This window comes from Lepidothrix coronata, unplaced genomic scaffold, assembly GCF_001604755.1.
Source record: "Lepidothrix coronata isolate B3197 unplaced genomic scaffold, Lepidothrix_coronata-1.0 Scaffold26, whole genome shotgun sequence".
Lineage (NCBI taxonomy): Eukaryota > Metazoa > Chordata > Aves > Passeriformes > Pipridae > Lepidothrix > Lepidothrix coronata.
In genome coordinates this window covers 3,227,370-3,252,480 of record NW_016690206.1, presented here as the reverse complement: position 1 = coordinate 3,252,480, position 25,111 = coordinate 3,227,370, and the positions used below count along the sequence as shown (strand labels likewise).

The window sequence follows — 25,111 nt, the reverse complement described above, 5'->3', positions numbered from 1 at the left end:
AGTTGGTTTAATTGATTTAAGAACCGTAGTGCACATTCTGCTTAAGTAATGAAATGAAGAGGACATTGGAATGAATGAATCTTACATAGAATACACGTGATCAGAGCTTGTCCTGGCAGAGAAATGCAAAAGGAGAACGTAGCTGATCATTCTTATTACCTAGGAAGCACTTAATTGTGCTTTTGCTTCAGGATGCATTAAGTAGAAATTTTCACATCTAAAGCAATATATAAAATCATATATTTAATAAAACAGTAACAAGTTATCTCACTTAAATACTACAGTGTTGTAAGTCTCCCGCTGCCAAATATTTTAGAATTATTAAATCTTCCACATAAGACTATAATATAAAATGATAAGGGAAATCAAATTACAAACTTTCCTTTATGTGCTTTTTTATGCACATATTTTACTCCTAAAATTTCAATGTTTGTTGTGTCATCCTTTGTATATTTCTGTTCACAAAGTTATAACCAAAATTTTTGTAATGTGTTTATATTGCCCAACTATTATCCAGAACTTGATCACCTACTTTCTTTCTGTGCTGTGTGGAGGCTCGTCTTATGATGTTCCTTTTATGTGTTATGCTCTTTGCTTAGGACATATTTATGTTCATTACTTCTCACTTCATGTTTCCTGCCAACCACAGATGCTTGACTTTCATCTGTATGATGTAATATAACAAATTAAAAATTGAATGCTTTGAAATCCTGGTTGTTGTGAAAGACTGGTTTACTGTGACAGGCTAAAAAGAGCCTGAAGTCCTTTGTGAGAAATTTTATTATGTAGCTGAAACATAGAATTATTTTTTATATCAAGATATATGAATTCTGGCTCGGCATATAAAATTTCTGGTTTAGTGTGTCACTAAGTACTGTCATATCTCTTCCAGGTATAATCTTCATGGGCTATATAACCAGGATCCACAAAAATTGGTTAAATTTGAATAGAACTAATTTTGGTAACAATGCCCTGAAATCACATAAAAGACAATGTGGCACAGTAGCAAGGAGAAACAGTAAAAAATTTTTCAGACATCAATAATCATGGGATAAGTCCTTTTACATCTACCTGGAAGAACAAACTATCTCCAGGGATCAGTACACACATCCAGATAATTCTGGAGATGCTATGATACTTTGCATATGCTTACAAATATATTTTTTCTAGTGTTCACTCTTTTACTCACTTTTAAACATTGATTTTATAGTGTACTCCAGTGCTTTTAAAAATATTCAATGCTCAACAGTGTTCATGATGTACAGCTACAGTTTCTGGATAATTTTCAGTATATAAAGGCTATTATTTATGAAGATTTAATTAAAGATAAGTAATTTTTTATCATATATCACGTATTAGGTACTGATAGGTATGCGAAGCAATGGGGGTTATTGAGTTGCAGCAGTGTTTGTGCATAAGCACTGATCTCTTATCTATATGTGCATTGCCTTATTGTTTGCATAACAGCAAAGATTTCAGAATTGCTGAAAGCTGCTTTTTGTCCATTTATTATATAATAATTAAGGAACACAACCACCTCTAACCCCCCACCCCCCAAACTATATCCACTCTGCTTAGTCTGTGGTCTTATTACCTGCCAGAAATTTGAGTTATACAGGTGGTTGGGCAGCACATGAAGGTTATTGAGTGAAATATAAAATAAATCATAATATCATAACTGATTTTTTTTTTCTTTTGAACTTAAACTGAACTAACAATCAGTATTCAGCCTAGAGAGGGAGCACTGCTATTACCACTAAATACTAAATAAAACTTAAAATCAAGTCTTCCTTTTTATTTGAGATTATACAGTTATGAGTTTATAGGTTTTGAGAACAGCACTCTATCTCAATTTCATCCTTGGAATTTGTCCTACTAGTTGAGCTGGTTTACATATAATCTCTGTGGCTCTTTCCTTGTAAACACCGTGGTGGAATTTGGTTATCCTCTTCAAAAACCTTCCATCTGCCTTGATGTCTTGTGCCATAATTGAGAAAAATTGGTTTATGGGGGAGAGAAGAACCAGGATGTCTTAGCTGTTTAATGGGAGATGAAACATATAACCCAGGGTACACATAACATCTGAAGATATGCAACTTTACCCATTTAACACTACACAGGAGTGAAAAGCAAAAAATTACATCTTTCTATAGTGTGTTGGGGCTTCCAGCATTAAGACCTGTGTAGACTGTCTAGTCTAGGTGCTTGAATTTTCTTATACTTCTGGTAAGTCTTTGCATTGAATTCTTTGACTAGCAATGTTGTGGCCTGTTAGAGACAGTCAAAGATATAAGGCATTTACAAACTAAGTAGACAAGACTGGGGAATTGCTCACAGAGTTTTGAAATAACCTGCCCTCACTCAGGTTCATCCATGTCCACTGGCCAGGTATCATATTTTTATGAGTAAGTAAAAACATGCAATACATAATAAAATAAATCTTGAAACTTTCAAGTCTGATTAGGAAGTAGTTTACCAATTTAATAAAATGTTGATTATTTTTCTTTTCTTTTTTTTTTTTAAGAATTTTTCTGTAAATTAAGCTATATTGATTTGTTTCCTCTGCTTCTTTCCACCACAATCTCTTTGGAAACATAATATTTTAGGTTTGATGATAAAGGACATATCACATTAGAGCTAAGTGTGATTTGAAATGGTTGAAATATCTAAAAGAATCAAATATTATATTGGAGACAGGTCATCCTTAATAGCAGTGTGATTACAGTTTTCATACTACCTTTCCTCTTTCAGACAGCATTTCTTCTGCACGCTTGGAATCATTCCATCTTCCTTTCCTTGAAGACACAGTGGGTATATAAGCATTAACCATTTTGTGTTCAGGCCCTCAGGCTGTTTTCTGTTTCCAGTGATGTTATAAGGTACTTCTGAAAATCCAGTAGTCTAAAGTGACAACTCTAAAAAAGCAAATGGACGGTGAGCTACTACTAAACAAAATATGAGTAGGCATTTAGTTTTTCAAATTATGTTTATATCCCTAGAGGGCTGTGGAAACCAGCCTGCAAATACTACTGAAGTTGAATCTAGGTTAACGGAACATTTTATTATTTTCAATTTCACAAAACTGTATGATTAAGATTGGCTCAAAAAACTTGGTTCTTCTACTTTGTTCAGTTATTGTGCAAAAACGAAAGATATCTGAAAGTATACATTACATAATAGCCTTTTATTCCTTTTTTTTCAGTCTAAATAAAATGAAGTTCAGAGTTGGTCTTTTGGGTATAGCACTTACAAGATTAAGGATGGATAGAGGTGGAAAAGGAAGTTAATCTCCAAGACAGTCTTAAGAGATGAATTGTACTATGTTAATGTGTGCTAGTTCTGTCTGTAGAAGTAATTATCATAAAAATTACCAAAAAAAAATTAATTCACTGGGCTGGTTTTGTGTTTTGCTTTTTTTTTTTTTTTCTCAGCTACAAATTATCTCAACCATTACTTCTTGCCTGTTCAGTAGACATGGATAACAGATAATCCCCTGTCCTGTTTACTGAAGTCTTTCATATTTCTAAGTTATAATTTATTCTCCTGTCTCATATGCCTTTGTTTTTTAATAACCTAAGGCACCAGTTTGTTCACTTGTGCCAGTATAGTCATGACAGTTTCCCTTTTACTCTGATTTCTCCACACCTCTCTTAAGGTGTGGTGTTCAAATGGATCTATTATTTTAGCTGAACCCTTCCCATGCTTATCTGAGACATATATATATATATATGAAGATACACTTTATTTTCCTCATAGGTAGTAATCCTCCTTATATATTGGTTTCTTTTTTTAAATCCAGACAATGCTGTTAAATAATATTCAGTGATCTGTTTGCCTCATGAACATTTAGATGGTTGACATTTAGTAGTTTTTCTCTGTCCACAAGGCATGATAATTATTCAATCATAGGAAGAATTTAGAGAGGAATTGGAGTGGAAAATATATATTTTTAATCAGAGAATGACTATTCTGAAACTGTTTCAGCCAATTCATGTTCTATAGTAATGGCAAATTCATTAGGCCCAGGGCTTTAAAAACCTGTAAATTGCAGTGAACAGTGTGTGGTCTTTAAGCATTGTTGATTCCTATGCTGAGTTGGTTTTATTTTATCAACACAAGAATGCACTGCTACTGGGTTGCTGGATTTTCTGAATGTCTTCTCACTAAAGGAGTCACTCCATAACTTAATAATTGCCTTGCTTACAGCTGCATACATTGTCCAACGTTGTTCTATCCACTTCAGGGGGAGTTCACATCACTTTCCACCTAGGAATTGTTTATGGATTTCTCCAGTGTCTCATGGCCATTGATTGTAAGCTCATATTGCTACACAGCTCACAGGATTGCAAAGCATGGTCATTCTTACCTAGGTTCTTCAATTAATCCTTCCCATTCAATGCAGAGATGTTGCTGCCAATAAGAGTTGTATTAGATACCTGTCCTATATCTACTTTCAGAAGCAATGCTGCTGTGAGGACTCACTATATTCTCTGACTTCATTCATTCTGTCTGGAAAATATTATTCCTCCACTGAGTATTGAATCAAAATTTTCAATCTTGATTCTGTTTCTAAGTCTCTTACAGAATTATTTCATCCTAGATGTCTCTGAATTTTCTTTCTGTGCCTTGACTTTGTCCATTTTACCTCTTTCTTTTTCTGTTATTCCTTTACACTGATATTTAGCAATACAGTGTATTTTATATTTTTGAGGTGCTTGCTTCCCTATGTTTTGAATGAAATGATAGTGGCTTAGCCACTAATTATTTCCTGCATTTCCTATGCCATTTTTGCACTACAAAAGCTTTTGTTTGTGCCATACAATTTCTTTCAAAAACTACTTCCTCCTTTGGTCTTCTTGGCTTTCCTGCACATAATATTATCATATTCTTCCAGTCCTATGGGATACTGCACCAGAAAATTTTCTCTGTTCACTCAGTGTGTTTTTTGTATTAATACACAGATGTCAAAGATATCTGATAGATGACTAATTCAGTACCTTCTTCATCCTTNTTTAGAAGGCAGTGTCTTTTTGCATAACCTTTCAATGATGTCCAGTAAGTATTTGTCAGGTAGTTGGTTTAATTGATTTAAGAACCGTAGTGCACATTCTGCTTAAGTAATGAAATGAAGAGGACATTGGAATGAATGAATCTTACATAGAATACACGTGATCAGAGCTTGTCCTGGCAGAGAAATGCAAAAGGAGAACGTAGCTGATCATTCTTATTACCTAGGAAGCACTTAATTGTGCTTTTGCTTCAGGATGCATTAAGTAGAAATTTTCACATCTAAAGCAATATATAAAATCATATATTTAATAAAACAGTAACAAGTTATCTCACTTAAATACTACAGTGTTGTAAGTCTCCCGCTGCCAAATATTTTAGAATTATTAAATCTTCCACATAAGACTATAATATAAAATGATAAGGGAAATCAAATTACAAACTTTCCTTTATGTGCTTTTTTATGCACATATTTTACTCCTAAAATTTCAATGTTTGTTGTGTCATCCTTTGTATATTTCTGTTCACAAAGTTATAACCAAAATTTTTGTAATGTGTTTATATTGCCCAACTATTATCCAGAACTTGATCACCTACTTTCTTTCTGTGCTGTGTGGAGGCTCGTCTTATGATGTTCCTTTTATGTGTTATGCTCTTTGCTTAGGACATATTTATGTTCATTACTTCTCACTTCATGTTTCCTGCCAACCACAGATGCTTGACTTTCATCTGTATGATGTAATATAACAAATTAAAAATTGAATGCTTTGAAATCCTGGTTGTTGTGAAAGACTGGTTTACTGTGACAGGCTAAAAAGAGCCTGAAGTCCTTTGTGAGAAATTTTATTATGTAGCTGAAACATAGAATTATTTTTTATATCAAGATATATGAATTCTGGCTCGGCATATAAAATTTCTGGTTTAGTGTGTCACTAAGTACTGTCATATCTCTTCCAGGTATAATCTTCATGGGCTATATAACCAGGATCCACAAAAATTGGTTAAATTTGAATAGAACTAATTTTGGTAACAATGCCCTGAAATCACATAAAAGACAATGTGGCACAGTAGCAAGGAGAAACAGTAAAAAATTTTTCAGACATCAATAATCATGGGATAAGTCCTTTTACATCTACCTGGAAGAACAAACTGTCTCCAGGGATCAGTACACACATCCAGATAATTCTGGAGATGCTATGATACTTTGCATATGCTTACAAATATATTTTTTCTAGTGTTCACTCTTTTACTCACTTTTAAACATTGATTTTATAGTGTACTCCAGTGCTTTTAAAAATATTCAATGCTCAACAGTGTTCATGATGTACAGCTACAGTTTCTGGATAATTTTCAGTATATAAAGGCTATTATTTATGAAGATTTAATTAAAGATAAGTAATTTTTTATCATATATCACGTATTAGGTACTGATAGGTATGCGAAGCAATGGGGGTTATTGAGTTGCAGCAGTGTTTGTGCATAAGCACTGATCTCTTATCTATATGTGCATTGCCTTATTGTTTGCATAACAGCAAAGATTTCAGAATTGCTGAAAGCTGCTTTTTGTCCATTTATTATATAATAATTAAGGAACACAACCACCTCTAACCCCCCACCCCCCAAACTATATCCACTCTGCTTAGTCTGTGGTCTTATTACCTGCCAGAAATTTGAGTTATACAGGTGGTTGGGCAGCACATGAAGGTTATTGAGTGAAATATAAAATAAATCATAATATCATAACTGATTTTTTTTTTCTTTTGAACTTAAACTGAACTAACAATCAGTATTCAGCCTAGAGAGGGAGCACTGCTATTACCAATAAATACTAAATAAAACTTAAAATCAAGTCTTCCTTTTTATTTGAGATTATACAGTTATGAGTTTATAGGTTTTGAGAACAGCACTCTATCTCAATTTCATCCTTGGAATTTGTCCTACTAGTTGAGCTGGTTTACATATAATCTCTGTGGCTCTTTCCTTGTAAACACCGTGGTGGAATTTGGTTATCCTCTTCAAAAACCTTCCATCTGCCTTGATGTCTTGTGCCATAATTGAGAAAAATTGGTTTATGGGGGAGAGAAGAACCAGGATGTCTTAGCTGTTTAATGGGAGATGAAACATATAACCCAGGGTACACATAACATCTGAAGATATGCAACTTTACCCATTTAACACTACACAGGAGTGAAAAGCAAAAAATTACATCTTTCTATAGTGTGTTGGGGCTTCCAGCATTAAGACCTGTGTAAACTGTCTAGTCTAGGTGCTTGAATTTTCTTATACTTCTGGTAAGTCTTTGCATTGAATTCTTTGACTAGCAATGTTGTGGCCTGTTAGAGACAGTCAAAGATATAAGGCATTTACAAACTAAGTAGACAAGACTGGGGAATTGCTCACAGAGTTTTGAAATAACCTGCCCTCACTCAGGTTCATCCATGTCCACTGGCCAGGTATCATATTTTTATGAGTAAGTAAAAACATGCAATACATAATAAAATAAATCTTGAAACTTTCAAGTCTGATTAGGAAGTAGTTTACCAATTTAATAAAATGTTGATTATTTTTCTTTTCTTTTTTTTTTTTAAGAATTTTTCTGTAAATTAAGCTATATTGATTTGTTTCCTCTGCTTCTTTCCACCACAATCTCTTTGGAAACATAATATTTTAGGTTTGATGATAAAGGACATATCACATTAGAGCTAAGTGTGATTTGAAATGGTTGAAATATCTAAAAGAATCAAATATTATATTGGAGACAGGTCATCCTTAATAGCAGTGTGATTACAGTTTTCATACTACCTTTCCTCTTTCAGACAGCATTTCTTCTGCACGCTTGGAATCATTCCATCTTCCTTTCCTTGAAGACACAGTGGGTATATAAGCATTAACCATTTTGTGTTCAGGCCCTCAGGCTGTTTTCTGTTTCCAGTGATGTTATAAGGTACTTCTGAAAATCCAGTAGTCTAAAGTGACAACTCTAAAAAAGCAAATGGACGGTGAGCTACTACTAAACAAAATATGAGTAGGCATTTAGTTTTTCAAATTATGTTTATATCCCTAGAGGGCTGTGGAAACCAGCCTGCAAATACTACTGAAGTTGAATCTAGGTTAACGGAACATTTTATTATTTTCAATTTCACAAAACTGTATGATTAAGATTGGCTCAAAAAACTTGGTTCTTCTACTTTGTTCAGTTATTGTGCAAAAACGAAAGATATCTGAAAGTATACATTACATAATAGCCTTTTATTCCTTTTTTTTCAGTCTAAATAAAATGAAGTTCAGAGTTGGTCTTTTGGGTATAGCACTTACAAGATTAAGGATGGATAGAGGTGGAAAAGGAAGTTAATCTCCAAGACAGTCTTAAGAGATGAATTGTACTATGTTAATGTGTGCTAGTTCTGTCTGTAGAAGTAATTATCATAAAAATTACCAAAAAAAAATTAATTCACTGGGCTGGTTTTGTGTTTTGCTTTTTTTTTTTTTTTCTCAGCTACAAATTATCTCAACCATTACTTCTTGCCTGTTCAGTAGACATGGATAACAGATAATCCCCTGTCCTGTTTACTGAAGTCTTTCATATTTCTAAGTTATAATTTATTCTCCTGTCTCATATGCCTTTGTTTTTTAATAACCTAAGGCACCAGTTTGTTCACTTGTGCCAGTATAGTCATGACAGTTTCCCTTTTACTCTGATTTCTCCACACCTCTCTTAAGGTGTGGTGTTCAAATGGATCTATTATTTTAGCTGAACCCTTCCCATGCTTATCTGAGACATATATATATATATATATATGAAGATACACTTTATTTTCCTCATAGGTAGTAATCCTCCTTATATATTGGTTTCTTTTTTTAAATCCAGACAATGCTGTTAAATAATATTCAGTGATCTGTTTGCCTCATGAACATTTAGATGGTTGACATTTAGTAGTTTTTCTCTGTCCACAAGGCATGATAATTATTCAATCATAGGAAGAATTTAGAGAGGAATTGGAGTGGAAAATATATATTTTTAATCAGAGAATGACTATTCTGAAACTGTTTCAGCCAATTCATGTTCTATAGTAATGGCAAATTCATTAGGCCCAGGGCTTTAAAAACCTGTAAATTGCAGTGAACAGTGTGTGGTCTTTAAGCATTGTTGATTCCTATGCTGAGTTGGTTTTATTTTATCAACATAAGAATGCACTGCTACTGGGTTGCTGGATTTTCTGAATGTCTTCTCACTAAAGGAGTCACTCCATAACTTAATAATTGCCTTGCTTACAGCTGCATACATTGTCCAACGTTGTTCTATCCACTTCAGGGGGAGTTCACATCACTTTCCACCTAGGAATTGTTTATGGATTTCTCCAGTGTCTCATGGCCATTGATTGTAAGCTCATATTGCTACACAGCTCACAGGATTGCAAAGCATGGTCATTCTTACCTAGGTTCTTCAATTAATCCTTCCCATTCAATGCAGAGATGTTGCTGCCAATAAGAGTTGTATTAGATACCTGTCCTATATCTACTTTCAGAAGCAATGCTGCTGTGAGGACTCACTATATTCTCTGACTTCATTCATTCTATCTGGAAAATATTATTCCTCCACTGAGTATTGAATCAAAATTTTCAATCTTGATTCTGTTTCTAAGTCTCTTACAGAATTATTTCATCCTAGATGTCTCTGAATTTTCTTTCTGTGCCTTGACTTTGTCCATTTTACCTCTTTCTTTTTCTGTTATTCCTTTACACTGATATTTAGCAATACAGTGTATTTTATATTTTTGAGGTGCTTGCTTCCCTATGTTTTGAATGAAATGATAGTGGCTTAGCCACTAATTATTTCCTGCATTTCCTATGCCATTTTTGCACTACAAAAGCTTTTGTTTGTGCCATACAATTTCTTTCAAAAACTACTTCCTCCTTTGGTCTTCTTGGCTTTCCTGCACATAATATTATCATATTCTTCCAGTCCTATGGGATACTGCACCAGCTGTCTATTATGCTTATCATATGATTTTCAACTTTTACAACAAAACACCGTAAAATTTTCTCTGTTCACTCAGTGTGTTTTTTGTATTAATACACAGATGTCAAAGATATCTGATAGATGACTAATTCAGTACCTTCTTCATCCTTTCTGACTAGCTGTCACTTGTTCTTTTTATCCTCCTCTCCCTTAGACTGGTTTCCTATTTCCTGTTTATACCTAAGTTACATGTCTGTTTTAGCATACCCATGTTTCATCTTACTATATAATCCTTTTTACTTAGTACCTAATTCTTCCTTCCTTATTCCCCTCCAGGTCCCGTAAGAAAGAATTCATCTTTATTTAATACCTCAGTGAAAAATGGCCCCTAAGTGAGGAAGGTTAAGCAGTCGAGGTCATGAATTTATTTCCAGAATATTGTTCTATAGAACTGATGTTTTGTTCCTTATGAGAAGGTTCTCTATAAGATAAGGAATAAAAGGAGCTTCTAATGAAAAGAGTACAATGATGTTACAGATCTTGATACTGTGGGAAAAGCTTGCATACTTTGGTATAGATGAGCATTTGTAGCAGACCTCAGCAATTTGCATAAATAAAGCTCCTGGAGGGGAAATTAAATTGGAGAAGGTTATCAAACAGGATTTGGAAAAACACTGAGTCACAGAGGTATTGAAGAGGCTGGTGTCCTATTGAAGAGAAGAAGGGACACATAAAGCACCTGTCAGGGTGGAGGATAGAAATGACAGCAGCAGTGCTGCTGCTGTGATCTGGTTGCTCTGTGACATGACTTCTTGCTGACCTCATTGTCTGTCAGGTAGCGTTTGATGTCTGACCTCACAAGTTACCAAAAAAGTGCAAAACTTTCAAAACTGGTTTTGGTATTTATGCTTTCTGTGGTTTTGATATTTTTATTTTCTTCATTATCATAAAGCTGTCTGTCTGAGAGTTGCACTGAGTAATAAGATGAAGAGATTGTAGTTGAAAGGTTTGTTCATAGGCACAGGAAGAAATTATACTTGAGTTCTTAAATCTTCACTCATATAATAGCAATTACAAATGAAATATCTCTTTTATTTTAAAATAATATTTACAGAAGAGGGAGGAAATAATTTCCTGACTTTTCCTCTAAGTTTTGCTGATGTTTATATATATATATTTCATAACATTGTAGTTCTGTGCTTCTCATCACTGAGGAAAAAATCTGATAGTTTCTTTCGATACCATAATATACATTTTAAATATATATCACACTTTGCTCTGAGTGGCATCAGTGAATATCTTCAGCAAGTATACTTCAGTCACTTAAGTAGTTGGCTTTTTGTCGATTAAACTGAGAACAAATCCTTGACATTCTTGTAGTAACATAAAGATGACACTATCATTAGATTCTTATGCCAGTCTGCCTTTCTCAGACAAGTGTTTGGAAAAGGAGTAAAAGAAACACCAGGGATAAAAAGAAAACATTGAGAAAAGAAAGGATAACTGTCAACATGCCAATGAAAATTGATGTTCAAAATATAGGCTAGAATAAGTAACTCAAGAGTGACACTGGATGGAAATTGGAAAAGTGAACACAATGAGTCATAAGAATAAAAACACTCAGTGGGATTTATTACTATTTAATTTATATGACCTTTACAGCCTGTTAAGAATCACTCTTACTTTCTGTTTAGAACCATTGATCCATTGGACCTTAATAAATCGATGTAGGACCTCAAGTAACCTTCCTCCTGTGTTCGTCTAAAGTCCTAACCTTCTTATAATTGCTTGCTTTACTGTAAATGAGAATAGGAAGTTTTAAATGCTCAGCATTGCTTCTTCCCATGCTGACATTAGCATTGGTTTGATGCATTTTTCTTGGCAGGTGCAACAAATAATGTTTGTAGCAGTATGACAGAGATCCTGTCTGAAAAGCCTTCCAGAAGTGAGAAGCTGGATGCCATCCTGTAAAAATATCAAAGCAGATTGGATAAAACAGTAATTCTTTAGCTCCTAGTTAAGTCATGGTATGCTCTGGATGGAAATAGATTTACTCCCCTGGAGTGATTTTGATAACAGATGGTCAACATTTCCTGTATTGACACTTCCCATAATATTTTTTGAAGAAAGTGTCAGAATATATTGTAGTATGTGTACTCTTCTAGCTGTATCTTTATGGACTTATTTTGTAGCCAGCTTTTGGACAATAGTGTTACTAGAAGATGTAAGATTTAGGTTTTCCTGATGGCGTTGTAACCTGAGAAGTGTCCATCACATATACTTTTGTGATCTTCTATATTGTTTCCCTCCGTGCAAGAGATTTGAAGAAATCCGCTGGTAAAAACGTACAGATCATCTGGTTCCTGCTATCCCCAAGAAGCACCTTTATTTAAGATAACTTTCTGTAAGGAAAAAAAAAAAATTAAAGACCTAACCCTGTAAGAAGCAAAGCACCACACAGGTGCTCGCTCACTCCCCCTGCTGTGGGATGGGGAAAAGAAAGAGAAGGGTAAAAGTGATATAAAAGTGACATAAAGAAGGTTTAATAGGGAAAGCAAAAAATGAATTGAGGGATTCTAGTATGTTATGCCTCTAGTGGGATTAAGCGTGAGATTTCTTTACTTTTTCTGTAGCTGATAAAAAATTTTAAAGTCTTAATTGTTTTACAGAAGTATTTTGTGTTTGTCCAAGCTCTTAATTGCTAGTGTCAAAAAGCTCAGTTATTTGCTGCATGCATCTCTATATATTTCACATATGGAGATTTTAAAGGCTTTGCCTTTAAATACGCAGAATATCAAACTCCCGTTGTCCTAAGAAGACCTTTTTTCAGGGCAGCTTTCACAGGGATTTGGGTGGTATATAGATAATTATCTTTTCATTTATGAGAATGGAAGTCTGTTTATAACTGAGCTGACAGTTTGTGGACATTATTGACTCAAAAAATTGGAATTAGAGAATTATTTTTTGCAGTCTCCTCATGGTTACCCATTTGTAATCTTTACAAGGGAGATTTCGGTTGCTGTTCTAGACATCTGATAAGTTTACAGAAGAATATTCTGTAGAGAAAAATGTGTATATATTGCCTAGGACAGCATTTCTCCTTCAGAAATTATATAAAAATATTGCATATAATATAGCACAAGGAAGGATTAAGGCCCTGTAAAAACACTCTATAACACTTCTAGTAGTTTTTAAACTTCAAAGATCAATACATCATTAACCACTGGTAATTCCTTTCAGTTTGAAAAAATTACTGTTGTTTAAAAAATCCCTTAAGTTAAATTATAAGGTGTTTGTACTGTAATGAAACAGTCCCTTGTTCTAAAAAAACCCCACAAATAACCCCAAAAAACAGAGACTAGATGGTAATAGACAGGCATAAATTATTCTAGTATTCTAAATGGCTTGTATTTCTCTTGTACAATTCTTATTCAGTCACATTAATTACAAATAAACAGGGTTTTTTTCACACAGAAATATGTTTTGACTCCTAATTGACTTTTGATCACAACTGAACTATAAGCATTCAGTTTCAAATTGCAATAGTAATTTATTCATCTTAGATTCAAAATAGAGAAAAAAAGAGACAATTAAAAAATGTTGTAAATATTGCATGCATCATAAAATAATTACTTATATAAAACCACGGAATTCGCTCTACAACAGGTACATTGCTATAAATCATTGAGTTTTACTAGGATAAATGTAATCCTACACCAGTATTGATTTTATAGCTGACAGTATTTGTGGAAATACATAATTTTAATTAAAACTATTTGTTGCTTAACAAGGGAAGGAATTGGATAAACCTATGAAATATGAAACCATTTTCACTTTGACCATGACAGTTACCTTGCAGTAATATAGTATTCTTAAGCTGTCAGGCAGCCTGTTTTAGTTGTATGCTTGCTAGCTAAATGTGACAACATATACACTGTTTGCATTTTGTTTTCTGACTGCTGTGGGTGTAGTAGGAGAATCATTGGAGGAAAATAGCAAGACTCATTGTCACTTTGCATAGAGGCAAAGACCCTGCTTAGTAGAGCCCCTTGCTGCTTTGCATTTTCAGTTTGGACTAAAGAGCTGTTAGGCAAAAGATTGTTTAATAGCTAATATTGATTGCTACTTTATGAAGGTCCAACAGACATGTCGTAGGGCTCTGGGACTGTGTGGTCGTAGGGGAGGAAGAGTGGAAGGGAGGGAGGGAGGGAGAGGGAGAGGAAGGAAGGAAAGCAGAACAAATTAAGCACACTTGATTGGAGGGGACTTAGAGAAACAGAATACAAGTGGGTTTCCTTGAAATACAATATTGAACAGAATGAACAATAAAATATAAATCAAAAAGTAAAACAAAGTCTTGATTATTTTTTCTAGTTTTCTCTTGGTTTCTGTTCAGAAGAGATTTTTTTCTATCTTCATATAATATTCCAACTACTATATACTCTGCTGAATAAGTATCCCTATAGCTGCAAAGTTTATATATGCAGACATACTTATATGCACAGAAACAAAACAAACAAGCAACTGTACCCAGAAACGGATAACTTTAAATTTTATCAGCCATTCAACCACCTCTCAGATAGCACTTACAATAAAGCCTTAACTGTCTGAAGAGCTCCAGTTTTATAATCTCAATTCCAAAGCCTTTCATGAAATTGTCTCAGAGAATTCAGATGAAGAAGAAACCAGCTTACACAAAAAATCTATCAAAAATTCCAATTCTATCCATATTCTTTCAAACTTTTTTTTTCTCCTTTACCTTGTTATATTATTCTTAGTTCCTGACAATTTTAGCAAATAATTACAGGCCCTTATTTTATTTGTATGAATATTTTCTTCATTTCCTCCAATATTCATTTTTATCCAGGAAGAGAATTTCTTCTTTCTCTTGACTGAAATAGATGAAAACTTTCCAACAGGTGCTTGTTTTAGATAATACACCTATAGGTGCTGTAGGGGCTCTATGTTACCTGCCAATTGCCAATTCACTATATTACAGTGTTCCAGTTTAGAAGTCAGGTTAGCCAAAAACTGTTGTGTTTCAAAAAGGTAACATGTCACCAAAGTGAACCTTACCTAAGTTCTCACCTCCAAATCATTTTATAAATACCAAAAGCCAAAAAAAGTTTAAGAATTCCTTTTATTGTCTGAATTAATTGTCTGTAGTAAAGAAATCGTGTACAAAAGTTCTTGAGTTATCTGCAAATGATGCTGAAACCTCATTCTTTTTATTACAGAGCATTACAAAATAAAGCTAATTTATTCTGCATGTGTTACTCTATGGCATTCTTTCACCAAAAAAGCCCAAACAAACCACAAAACAAAAAACAGAATACTATGGTACCTAATGCATCTTATATTTTCAGTTTAATACAGATGATTGCTTCAGACTGTTTTAGAGCAATACTAGTGGTCACTGGGGATGGGGAAATGAAGAAGGACAATGGTTTCTGTCAGAAGGAAACCTGTTCAGGTGTCCAGAAGTTTAGAACATTTCAGTTTTCAAGTCCCTGAATAAAGTGGTTAGCCAGAAATTTGTGGGTAACTGGACCTTTTTGAGTTACATAAAAAACTAGGTCTTGCAAGTCTCAAAATATGTCTTCAAAATGTGTTAGTGCCTTGGAAATTATTGAGGAAAACTTGTTCTATTCCATTGTTTGGTGTGGTTCCTAGAGATACTAATTGGTGTTGCAAGCAGAAGGCAAGAGCAGGGAGAGATTGCCAGAATGTAACATTGCCAGAATATAGTAACGACTGTAATATAATATTCTACCTGACTTTGATTTTTCTTCTTCTGAGGTCTTTTTGAACTACATGTTTACTGGGCAGCTGTCATGCCATCTTACCTCTTTTTCTGTGTTTCATCAGCTATGAAAAAAGTCTACAGTGTGGAACAATTTCAGTGAGAGGCTGATGAGAGATCCTAAGACTTGGTGATCAGAACAGTCTTCTGGAGAGGAATGGCCTCAGTTAACATCTCTGACTGATTAGCTGCCATCTGTACTGATTTTGAGAATGATTTTGGAGTTAATGAAGTTACATTTTGGAGAGAAAACATTCTGGGGGGGAAAAAACAAAATAAAAGTCCTACCTTTTAAATAATCCTGCTTTCTTTTATTAACAATTTTCAAAGTTTGTATTTTACAATATTTAACCATGTCTTAATGCCGTGACGTAAGACAAATTGGAGGAAAAGAAATTGCAATACTACAACTGTAGGTGAGATGCTTGTTCATTTGTTTGGGGTTTTTTTAATGCACTCTTGGCCATGCTGATAAATTCAAAACTTAAATTCAACACCTCGGATCTTTTCTCTCAGATCTGCCATCTTTCCTCCTTCAGGCAGTCTTTGCAGACCACAAGAAAACATCTCAGATGAATTCCAAGGCCTGGGTAATTTCCCAGACATTTGGTTTTCTTTCCTTTACAGCCCTTCTAAGAACAAGTTTATGATCATATGGGATTATTCCAGGCTTTCTTGAGTCAAATCACTACATTAATTCACTTTGAGTTATGGTGGAAGATCTTTACTTTCCAAAGTGAAACAAGTAAATATGCACGTATACCACTACGGGACAATAATTCCTTTTAATTTTTATCACGAGTCAGACTTTATTCTTTACTACTTGGCCCCTCTCCTTGAAAATGTTATTACTCTTGAATATCTTCATGCCTTACACCATAGATGTTGCTACTTGCTGCTAAGCAAGGTTTGGGCCTGGGAAAGGAGATGCAGGTCGCTGATTTTCTACAGTCTTTTTTCTTGCTTCTCACTCTACACTTTGTCCTATTTATCAATATTTGCCTTGTTTAACTATTGATTCTCCAGACACCTGGATCATTCTTAGGCCTTCAGGATGCAGCTGCTCATGCACTAGTTACAAATGTCCTGAATTTGCCTTACATCTCTTGAAGACAAAGGTTGCTCACGCTTATCCACATAGTTTGACTCAACGTTTCATCTGAGACACAGGTTTCTTCACTTAGGACAGCAAAGCAAGACAGTGTTCCTATGGATTAGGAAGATTCTGTTTGTTGTTACATTTTGTAGTTGCTCATCAGTCCACACTCAATTATATCAATACTTGAGTTATGCAGCTATAACAACTTCAGTGTATTTATAGCTCTTCAGAGCATAGCTTTAGAGGAGTTTACTATTGTTTTCTTGTCTACCACACTGAGCAGCCAAATGATTTAACTTGACTAATAGTAAATCTATTACTATTCATATATTAATGACCTCATGAAACAGGCTTGAAACGGGGTACATAACTACAGGATACAAAATAGAAGCCTCTCAGAAGAGGATAAATGAAGGACCACTCAGTACTGTATCCTGAGACTTCAAAAGATGCAATTTGACTTCTTGCCTGTCACATACTTGCTATACACTCTCAGATGATCTAGAATAATAGCATAATATTTTATTATGTGTTCTGTAGAGTAATAGAAAAGCTTATATTCCTTCTCTGCCTCATAGATGAAGCACTAATGAATGTCATAAAGATTGCTAGTGTTGCTGTAACTGTAATTATTCAAGAAGTTACAGTTGAGGTATAGCATTTTTAATAAAGTCAAAATATTTTACTAGCCTGTCTTGCTGTATTTGGAAAAAAAGGAAACCACAAAACAAAACATTCTTTCAGGCATACAGGATGTTTTTTGGTTCTGAAACAGAAAAAGTGGATTTTATACAGAAGTTGAAGAAGTATTTTAATTTTAATTAGAAAGCTACATTACATTAAGTCTGTAAATAAAGAATGCATATATGCATATATAGTTGTCACCAATGAAATAGATTGTTATGAAAATAATATTTTAGAGAATAACAAGAGACATTTAGCTCTCAAAGAAATGAGAGGTTTAGTTAGTTTGTATTCTGCAGACATGGAAGTTAAAAAGGAAGGGAGAGAGAATATAATGCTCCATAAAACCAAAAATTCAGTTGAGTTAATTGTTTTTGGCTTCCAGATGAGTTTTGAAGTTCTGTTACAGGTTTGTCTTTGAAGGTGTTTTGTTGGTTTCCCTTGAAAATCAGGAGAGAAAGGTGAAATTATCGTTCTGAAAAAAATGTCACTTGTGGCACCTGGAGGCAAATTGTGGCACCTCGACCAATTAGCCATGCAAGTTTGTTTCCAGTGCAAAGTGGTTGCTGATTTCCACCCATGTATTTCACAGAAAAGCATACATAACAGTGTGTGAAATGTGTTACATTACGGGAAGGAAAAAACCCCAAACCAAGCCAACCAAACTAAAAAACAGAGAATTCAGTTATCTAGTTCTCCAGAGGAGTGTTCTTGTTGAGAAGAGTCCCTCTTCCCATTATTGAGGTGGGTATTACAAATGTTTTTCTGCACATTGATTTTTTTTCCTGAAAGAACTTTTAAGTATGTATTTTGTCAAGAAGTGTTCTACATAGATCATATTTGGACAGGAAAAGTAGGCATGTCTTTATTTGACTTTCATCACAAATTCAGTGATGGTCTTCAGGCTATCTCTGCAATAGTCCTATATTATTACTGCTTTCTCAGATGCTATGGTCAACATCAAAAAATTATAACATATAGAAAATCAGCAAACCAACATATATATATATCTGTATAGCTGTCAACCATGAAAGATATATCAAAAGAAGTTGTACTGTACAAACATGTTCTTAAATGTCAGTAGGTTTGCCCAGTGAATATTTCTGAAATCCACAAATTTAACAGACTTTTCCAGCTAAGCTTGCTATTACATTGGCCTAACCTCTCTTGCCTTGAAAGCTGAGATGCTAACAGAGATTATATAAAGCATAGAACTCTACAGATATTGCAGAAGGCATTCAAAACACTCTTGATCCAAGTGTGGACTGCAGGGTCAGACCATGCATAATTTAATTTATCTGATCAATGTCTACCTCTATTTTTTTATACAGCAATGTTGGTATATGTATAAATAATGTTTTCTGAACATAAAAAGCACTCCTGAGTATAAGTGTAATTATAGTACAGGTGGAGTTTTATAGTACACAGAAACATTCTCAAGTGAAAATTTCCTTGCCTCCAAAGTTTCTAATTGTCTCGTGCCCATCAGCAGTTTATAATGTCCATATGCTACTTAAGAGCAGATATCCTTTTGCAATACTAGGCAATACACATCATTTTCATTACTTAAATATGCAAAAAGATGAATTTTTATTATATGAATCACAGGTCTTTACAGTTAATTCTGCTGTAAACCTAATTTTGAAAAGATGTTGGTTGCCGCCTGATGTGTACGATTTTAAAGCAAGAATCACTTGGGAAAATGCAGGATGTGATCTTCTAATTAGCTCTTCATGCATACCTCATACAACAGATAGTTTCACATGGAAGAGGTAATAGCAAATGTTATATTACCTAAATTGAAAACACGATGTACAGTACTTCATCTTGTTCCAATGCACTGTAGTTGGTATAATGTAGGGCACAAAAGGCTACAGATTATCATACACTATAAATATATATGGTATATTTTTAGGAGGTTTGTTATCATGCTTTGACATTTATAACAGCTTACGGCCAAGTTATAAAGCAGAATCTATAATTCTGACTCACTAAGGGTGAAGAAATTATGATCATTTGATCCAGCCACACTAGACAAGTATAATAAATGATGTTAACATTCCTAACTTTTTTTTTTTTTTTTTTGTAATGTCAGGTCATCCTGGTCCAAGAAACTGCAGTCACCTCATAAAAGGACTTCTTTGCTATATAAACTGAGAACAATACAAAAAGCCATACCAGGACTTCTTAGTGTTATAAAATTATTATAGAGTAATTGAACACAAGATGAAATTCTATGCACTTTAAGAAATATTTACAGGAAAAAATCAAATGTATTGCAAATGTACCTTTATATCCTTCGATATTTTTCTTAAATACCAAATATTCATGAAATTTGTGAATAATGTAGTGCATTTTTTAGTATTTATAGCTTTATTCTAATAAATGTGAAAATTCAAATCGTATGCTTCAACAAAATTTCTTAAAATGTGATCCTCCCATTAGTTTCAACTGTGAGTTTTCATGAGAAATGGTTGCTTCCATTTCTTCCTGATTGCTAAGAAAGAGTGTAATCCTTCTGCTATCATCTAATTAGCAGGAATGTGACTATCCATGCTGCAGGCACAGGCACTAACACAAGTTTGAGGAGCCACTGTGTAGACATCAATGAACACTTTATTAAATTACACAGTTTTCTAAGCAGGCACAGTCTCTCAATGCCCCAATTCTTTATGCTTTAGTGAACTGGCTCTGCTCTCTGAAGCTGTAAGGTTTCAGCCTGAGCTGAAGATATAAACTCCTGATGAGATTAGAGTGAGTTTTTAGATATTTGGCACGCTTCTGTGCTTATTCTTTTCTCTAATAAGGCTTAGAGTTTGCTGGCAGGTGAAAGCATTGGATAGCAAAGGCTAGGAGATTTAAAAATCCACCTGCCCTGAAGGAAAGGAATGTCTTTTTGGTAACTGTTCAGCGTTATTCTTCATAATTCATCCCGGTCAGGAAAACAGTTCAGCACAAGAAGAAGGACTATTAAGTCACCAGTTCTAGATACTCAGTGATCTCTCTGGTTTTGTTCTTGGCAAAATTCAGACAGAATTTTCTGCTATTTTTATTTCCAGAAAAATCATGGTCTGTCAAAGATGGAATGTAACGAACAAGCGAAAGAAAATGGGGTGTTAACAAAATCTTTTCAGCATATTCTTCTGTCTAAACTACAACAAGATAGTGATGAAAATAGATTTAATTTCACTGATAAGTTACCGTTTTCTTCTTCAGAGGAAGAAAACAACATTCTGGAGCTTGTTCACTGGTTCACTTCAGAACAGGTCATTGTCCTTCTCTCCACCATCACTCTCTTCTACCCTTCACCTAGCATGCATGCTAAATATCGCAACAGGTTTTTTTAATTGTGAGAGGTATTTTATGTTTGTTTTGGTTGGTTGGTTTTGTTTAGGTTTGCTTTTTTGTTTGTTTTTGAAAAGGAAGGAAGGAATTGAAAGTGAGAAGCTAGCAAGCATAATCAAATACTAAAATATATGAAGTAGAGGACTATTTTTTGTAAAAGAAAAAAGTCTGCTAATGGAATTTGGATGTTTTAGAAGGCAGCATGGACATGGGCTAAACACAAAGGAAATAATCATTTAGGTAGAAATACATGGGATGAATTCACGGTGGAGGAGGTAAGAGCTAAATTTACTATCTGGGAGAGCATAGCAGACAATTTAAAGGATAAATACAACTACAAAATCTTATGGAAGGAAACTCAGAGGACTGGTGACACCTTATCTAAATGGGGGGGAACCATGTGTCTAGGACTGTATCATTTGATGTGGAAAAGCATGCTCTACTGACTGGCAAGCAAGAGAATTTAAGTCGCTTTCAAGCCACAAAAGTAAATCTACAGCTGCTTTTGAGATGAAGTCAGATAAATGGAAAAGGTGCAGTTGATCTGGAAAGAATGATGCTCATATATAGGAGAATAGGGTGGCCACTGGTAGCAGGGGCACCAGATGTAGAAAGACATAATGAAAAGAAATAATGACATGGAAAAAGAAGGGATAGATTTCTACGGGATGGAGCTTGAAAACAACTTGAGGAATACTCTGGTCATACTGGCTTCAGGCAGCCCATTTCTGAAAACAGTTTTCTCAGACTGTTCTTCCAATCCTTCAGCCACACCTCATTTCAGCTGCCAAATAATCCTGCAAATATATAGGAAGATTTTCTTGCTTAGCCTAAATCACCATGGTTGTGAGTGAAGTCAATTGGTTATACTATCTGTAGTGTGCATTGAGAATAATTTCTTATTTTCAATAGTGTTTCTGAAAACTACAATCCTACCACCTTTGTCTACTATTCTTTCTGTAGACTGCGTAAATAGGTGTAGTTCTTGCCTCAAAAATAACATTCTTGTTCCTAAACATTTTATTGCTAGCCTGATTTCTAACAATTTACATGTTATAAATAATTAAATGTGTGTTCAATTGTGGACATAGAATTTGAAATGAGGCTGAGTTGAGAGGAAAGATTATTTCATACTCCTTAAACTTCTTAAGAATCATAATCCTATCCACATTTCTTCTTTCCCCTCTTTTTTCTTTTTCTTTTTCTTTTTCTTTATTCTGATAAGCGATAAAAATCCCACCATATTGAGATTGTTCAGAGCTATTCTACTCTTTTTCTCCATTATTTTCTTCAGAACTGTGCCTAGGTAGTTGGGAGAAGAGGGTTAAAACTAGAAGAATGGCAAGGAGGATGGTAGATTCACTCAAGTGACCTTGCAGTTGGAATTGCCAAGGCCTGGACAATAACAGTGTGGGAAACCCCATGTGTTACACCTACTGCTGTTTATCCTCTGTCTGTTTTGAGAAGTAGAATTTCTGTGTAGAGATAACGTAGGTGTTTTGAGAGACATAGAGGCACTCTCATGGACATTCCTGAGCTTCCTGTTTTGGGAGAGAGAAGATCAAGGGTCAGAGATGATAAAAAAGCAGAGGAGATCACAGCATGATGGTATACTACCCATGCAAGAGCCCTTGATAAACTGGTGCAAATAGCAGGCCCTCTAGCATGGACTAAGCCTAACAATCAATCTGGGTGCTGCTTTGGGATCCTCTGGTTACTGAGGTAATGAAATAAAATTACTCTTTGCATGTCACCCATGGTTTTGTGGTTGTTCTGGCTGCCTGCCTGTGTCAACTCAGACAGCAGTTTATTGTTATGCTATGCAACCTATAATGATCTTTCCACTCTTTTTTAAATCATACCCTGCAAATTTCAGATATTTTCTTTCTTTTTTTTTTTTTTAATTTGAGTTTTTTTCTTTAATTCAGCTTAGAGTGTTTATCCAGACTCTATATTTGTTCATCCAAATTATGCAGAGAAATACTGGGTAGCTACCAGGACCTGTGAAACTTAACTCAGTATATGCAATCAGATAGGAAAGAATCATCTAGAAGGGAGGACAAGGTGCCACACACGATGAAATGATATAGGGACCTCACAGGGTACAGAAATTATAAAGTTTCATATAAATTTCATGTGTCCACAAGTCACCTACCATTTGTCAGTCCTGCTCTCATAACCTCTCCTCCAAAATTTTAGTGACAAAGATAAATTTAAGTGTATATGTAGAGAACCACCATAATAGTGTCCTACTCTCAATGTCTTGCTATGAGAAAAAGAGAGTTCATCATATGCAGAGAGTTAAGAATTATTGTTAGGTATCCAAGTAATCTAATTAATAAAGAAAAGCCTCATTAATAAACAGTCAAAATTTTTATGCAAGATAACCTAGTAAAATATCTTCTGCCTTTTCTGTGCTCTTCTGCTCACCATTTCAATGTTGCACTATATCTTAAGCCTGAGGGTTTCATTCTTCCTTAAGAAGACCAAGGAAGGATTGTGGTGAAGCATCCAAAAATCTTTACAGGGTGGAGGACTGTGTTCTCCACAGCAAGGGAACTGCGAGGAGATGAGGTTTGATTATTTCTTCCTCTTCAGTTTATTATCTGCTTGGAGTTACTTTTTCCAATTTTTTTTGCATTTCTGTTTGCCTAAGTACAGTTTTGGATATCCAGTTACTGAACTACCATTGGAAAAAAGATAGAATCCTTAGCCTTCTACTTTGAAGTCAATGTACTGCATGATAACTTGGGGGTCGAGGGATGTTTAATAACAAATAGGATTTGTAGTATATAAATATTCTTAAAAATAAGGCATAATGTAGTCAGTCAGTTATGACTAGGCTTTGCAAACGAAGACCTGGGAAGGGCTCTATCCACATTTACTACAAGCATACTGGTGGCTAAAGAGACCAATGCAAAAAAGACTGAAAATCAAGCCGAGAAAACAAAGGCAAAGGAAATCTAAAAAAATTGTGACGTGCAGCATTTCTTTTGTCTTTGTTTTCTCGGCTTGATTTTCAGTCTTTTTCCCCATGAATTATGAAAACAACATGGAAAACACTCCTTTGAGAGAATTATTTTTGGTGATTGGGAAATATGATTAGTATTACTAATTATAATACCTAATTCCTGAAATGTTAGTTGCTGAGGTTTTTTTAGTTTAGCATTGGACTATGCATATTTAATTTAAATTCCTAACAGATCGAGGCTTGCAGGATTTCATAAAGAGGACTGAATTCTGAAGTTCAAAGGTATAGCTGACTACTTTGCAAATCATGTTATAATTTAATAACTTGAAGTGTGGTCACTGTGGTGTATAAGGGTTCTGCTTCAGGCTATGAAATAAGCAGCTTATTGACAATTTACCAATTATCTCCTTATTTCAGAACTAAGCAATTAAATTATGAATGACTTCAGATTACTTCATTGGGATATAATACAAAAAGCAGTGAACATAAATCTGTAATACAAAGAATAATGAGATTAGAATCCATTAAGAATTGATCATTTGACAGAGCTAATTTGTCTGTTTCAAGTACTTCTAAAAATATTCATAAAATGTATTGTCTTCTTTTTCCCCTAAGGATAACTTACACTAATAGGTTACACTTACAGATGGAAATATTTGTTGTGTTTTGAATTAGAGTCTTCTGTAAAGGTGTCTTTTTAAAGTACTTGCTTCATCACACTATTCTCTAAAGCATTAGAACTTTACTTCTGGTTTTGATAAAGAGATGGCAAATAAAACAACTAAATTAGCTGAGTTAAAGGTTCTTCTGGGGCTTATTGAAAATGCAGCTTTTTCTGCACTTAACTGACTTCCTACTTCCATTTTTACTGGTTTGTTAAATAGTTCCTATTATTTCAAAACCTAGTCAGAGTTCTGAATTTCATTTCTGACATCATAAGCCAGGAATCAGAGTTCTATTGAAATAGAGAGGTACCTTACTAAGTTGTCTACTTCAAGGAAGAACCAAAATGGTAGGAATTGCGTCTCATGGCTGATAGTCGTAGGAAGTTTGGCTGTAAGCTGATGGCTTACTACGACAAAAGGTCTGTAGTCTGTGGTGGTAACTCTATACTGGTGGCTGGAGAGGGACCAAAAATTTGGGGAAATGGGGCAGAAAATAAGAAAACTTTCTCACAGTGGTTGTATATAAGAATAGCCCTACTGGTATCAATTCTGCAGAGCAAGAATAAAACAAGAACAA

General features: G+C 34.5%; 1 protein-coding gene across 4 annotated transcripts in view; it reads left to right on the top strand.

Moving 5' to 3' along the window:
- Positions 1–25,111, top strand: part of CDH10 (cadherin 10) — a 103,644-nt gene that overhangs the window by 17,805 nt on the left and 60,728 nt on the right. Inside the window, exon 1 of one of the 4 annotated variants that reach the window (XM_017809397.1) lies at positions 18,246–18,297. The exons of the other annotated variants lie outside the window; for them this stretch is intronic. The gene's annotated coding sequence lies outside the window, so the exon portion shown is untranslated. Of the gene's footprint in view, positions 1–18,245; positions 18,298–25,111 lie in introns of those variants that run through there. 4 annotated transcript variants of the gene reach the window in all.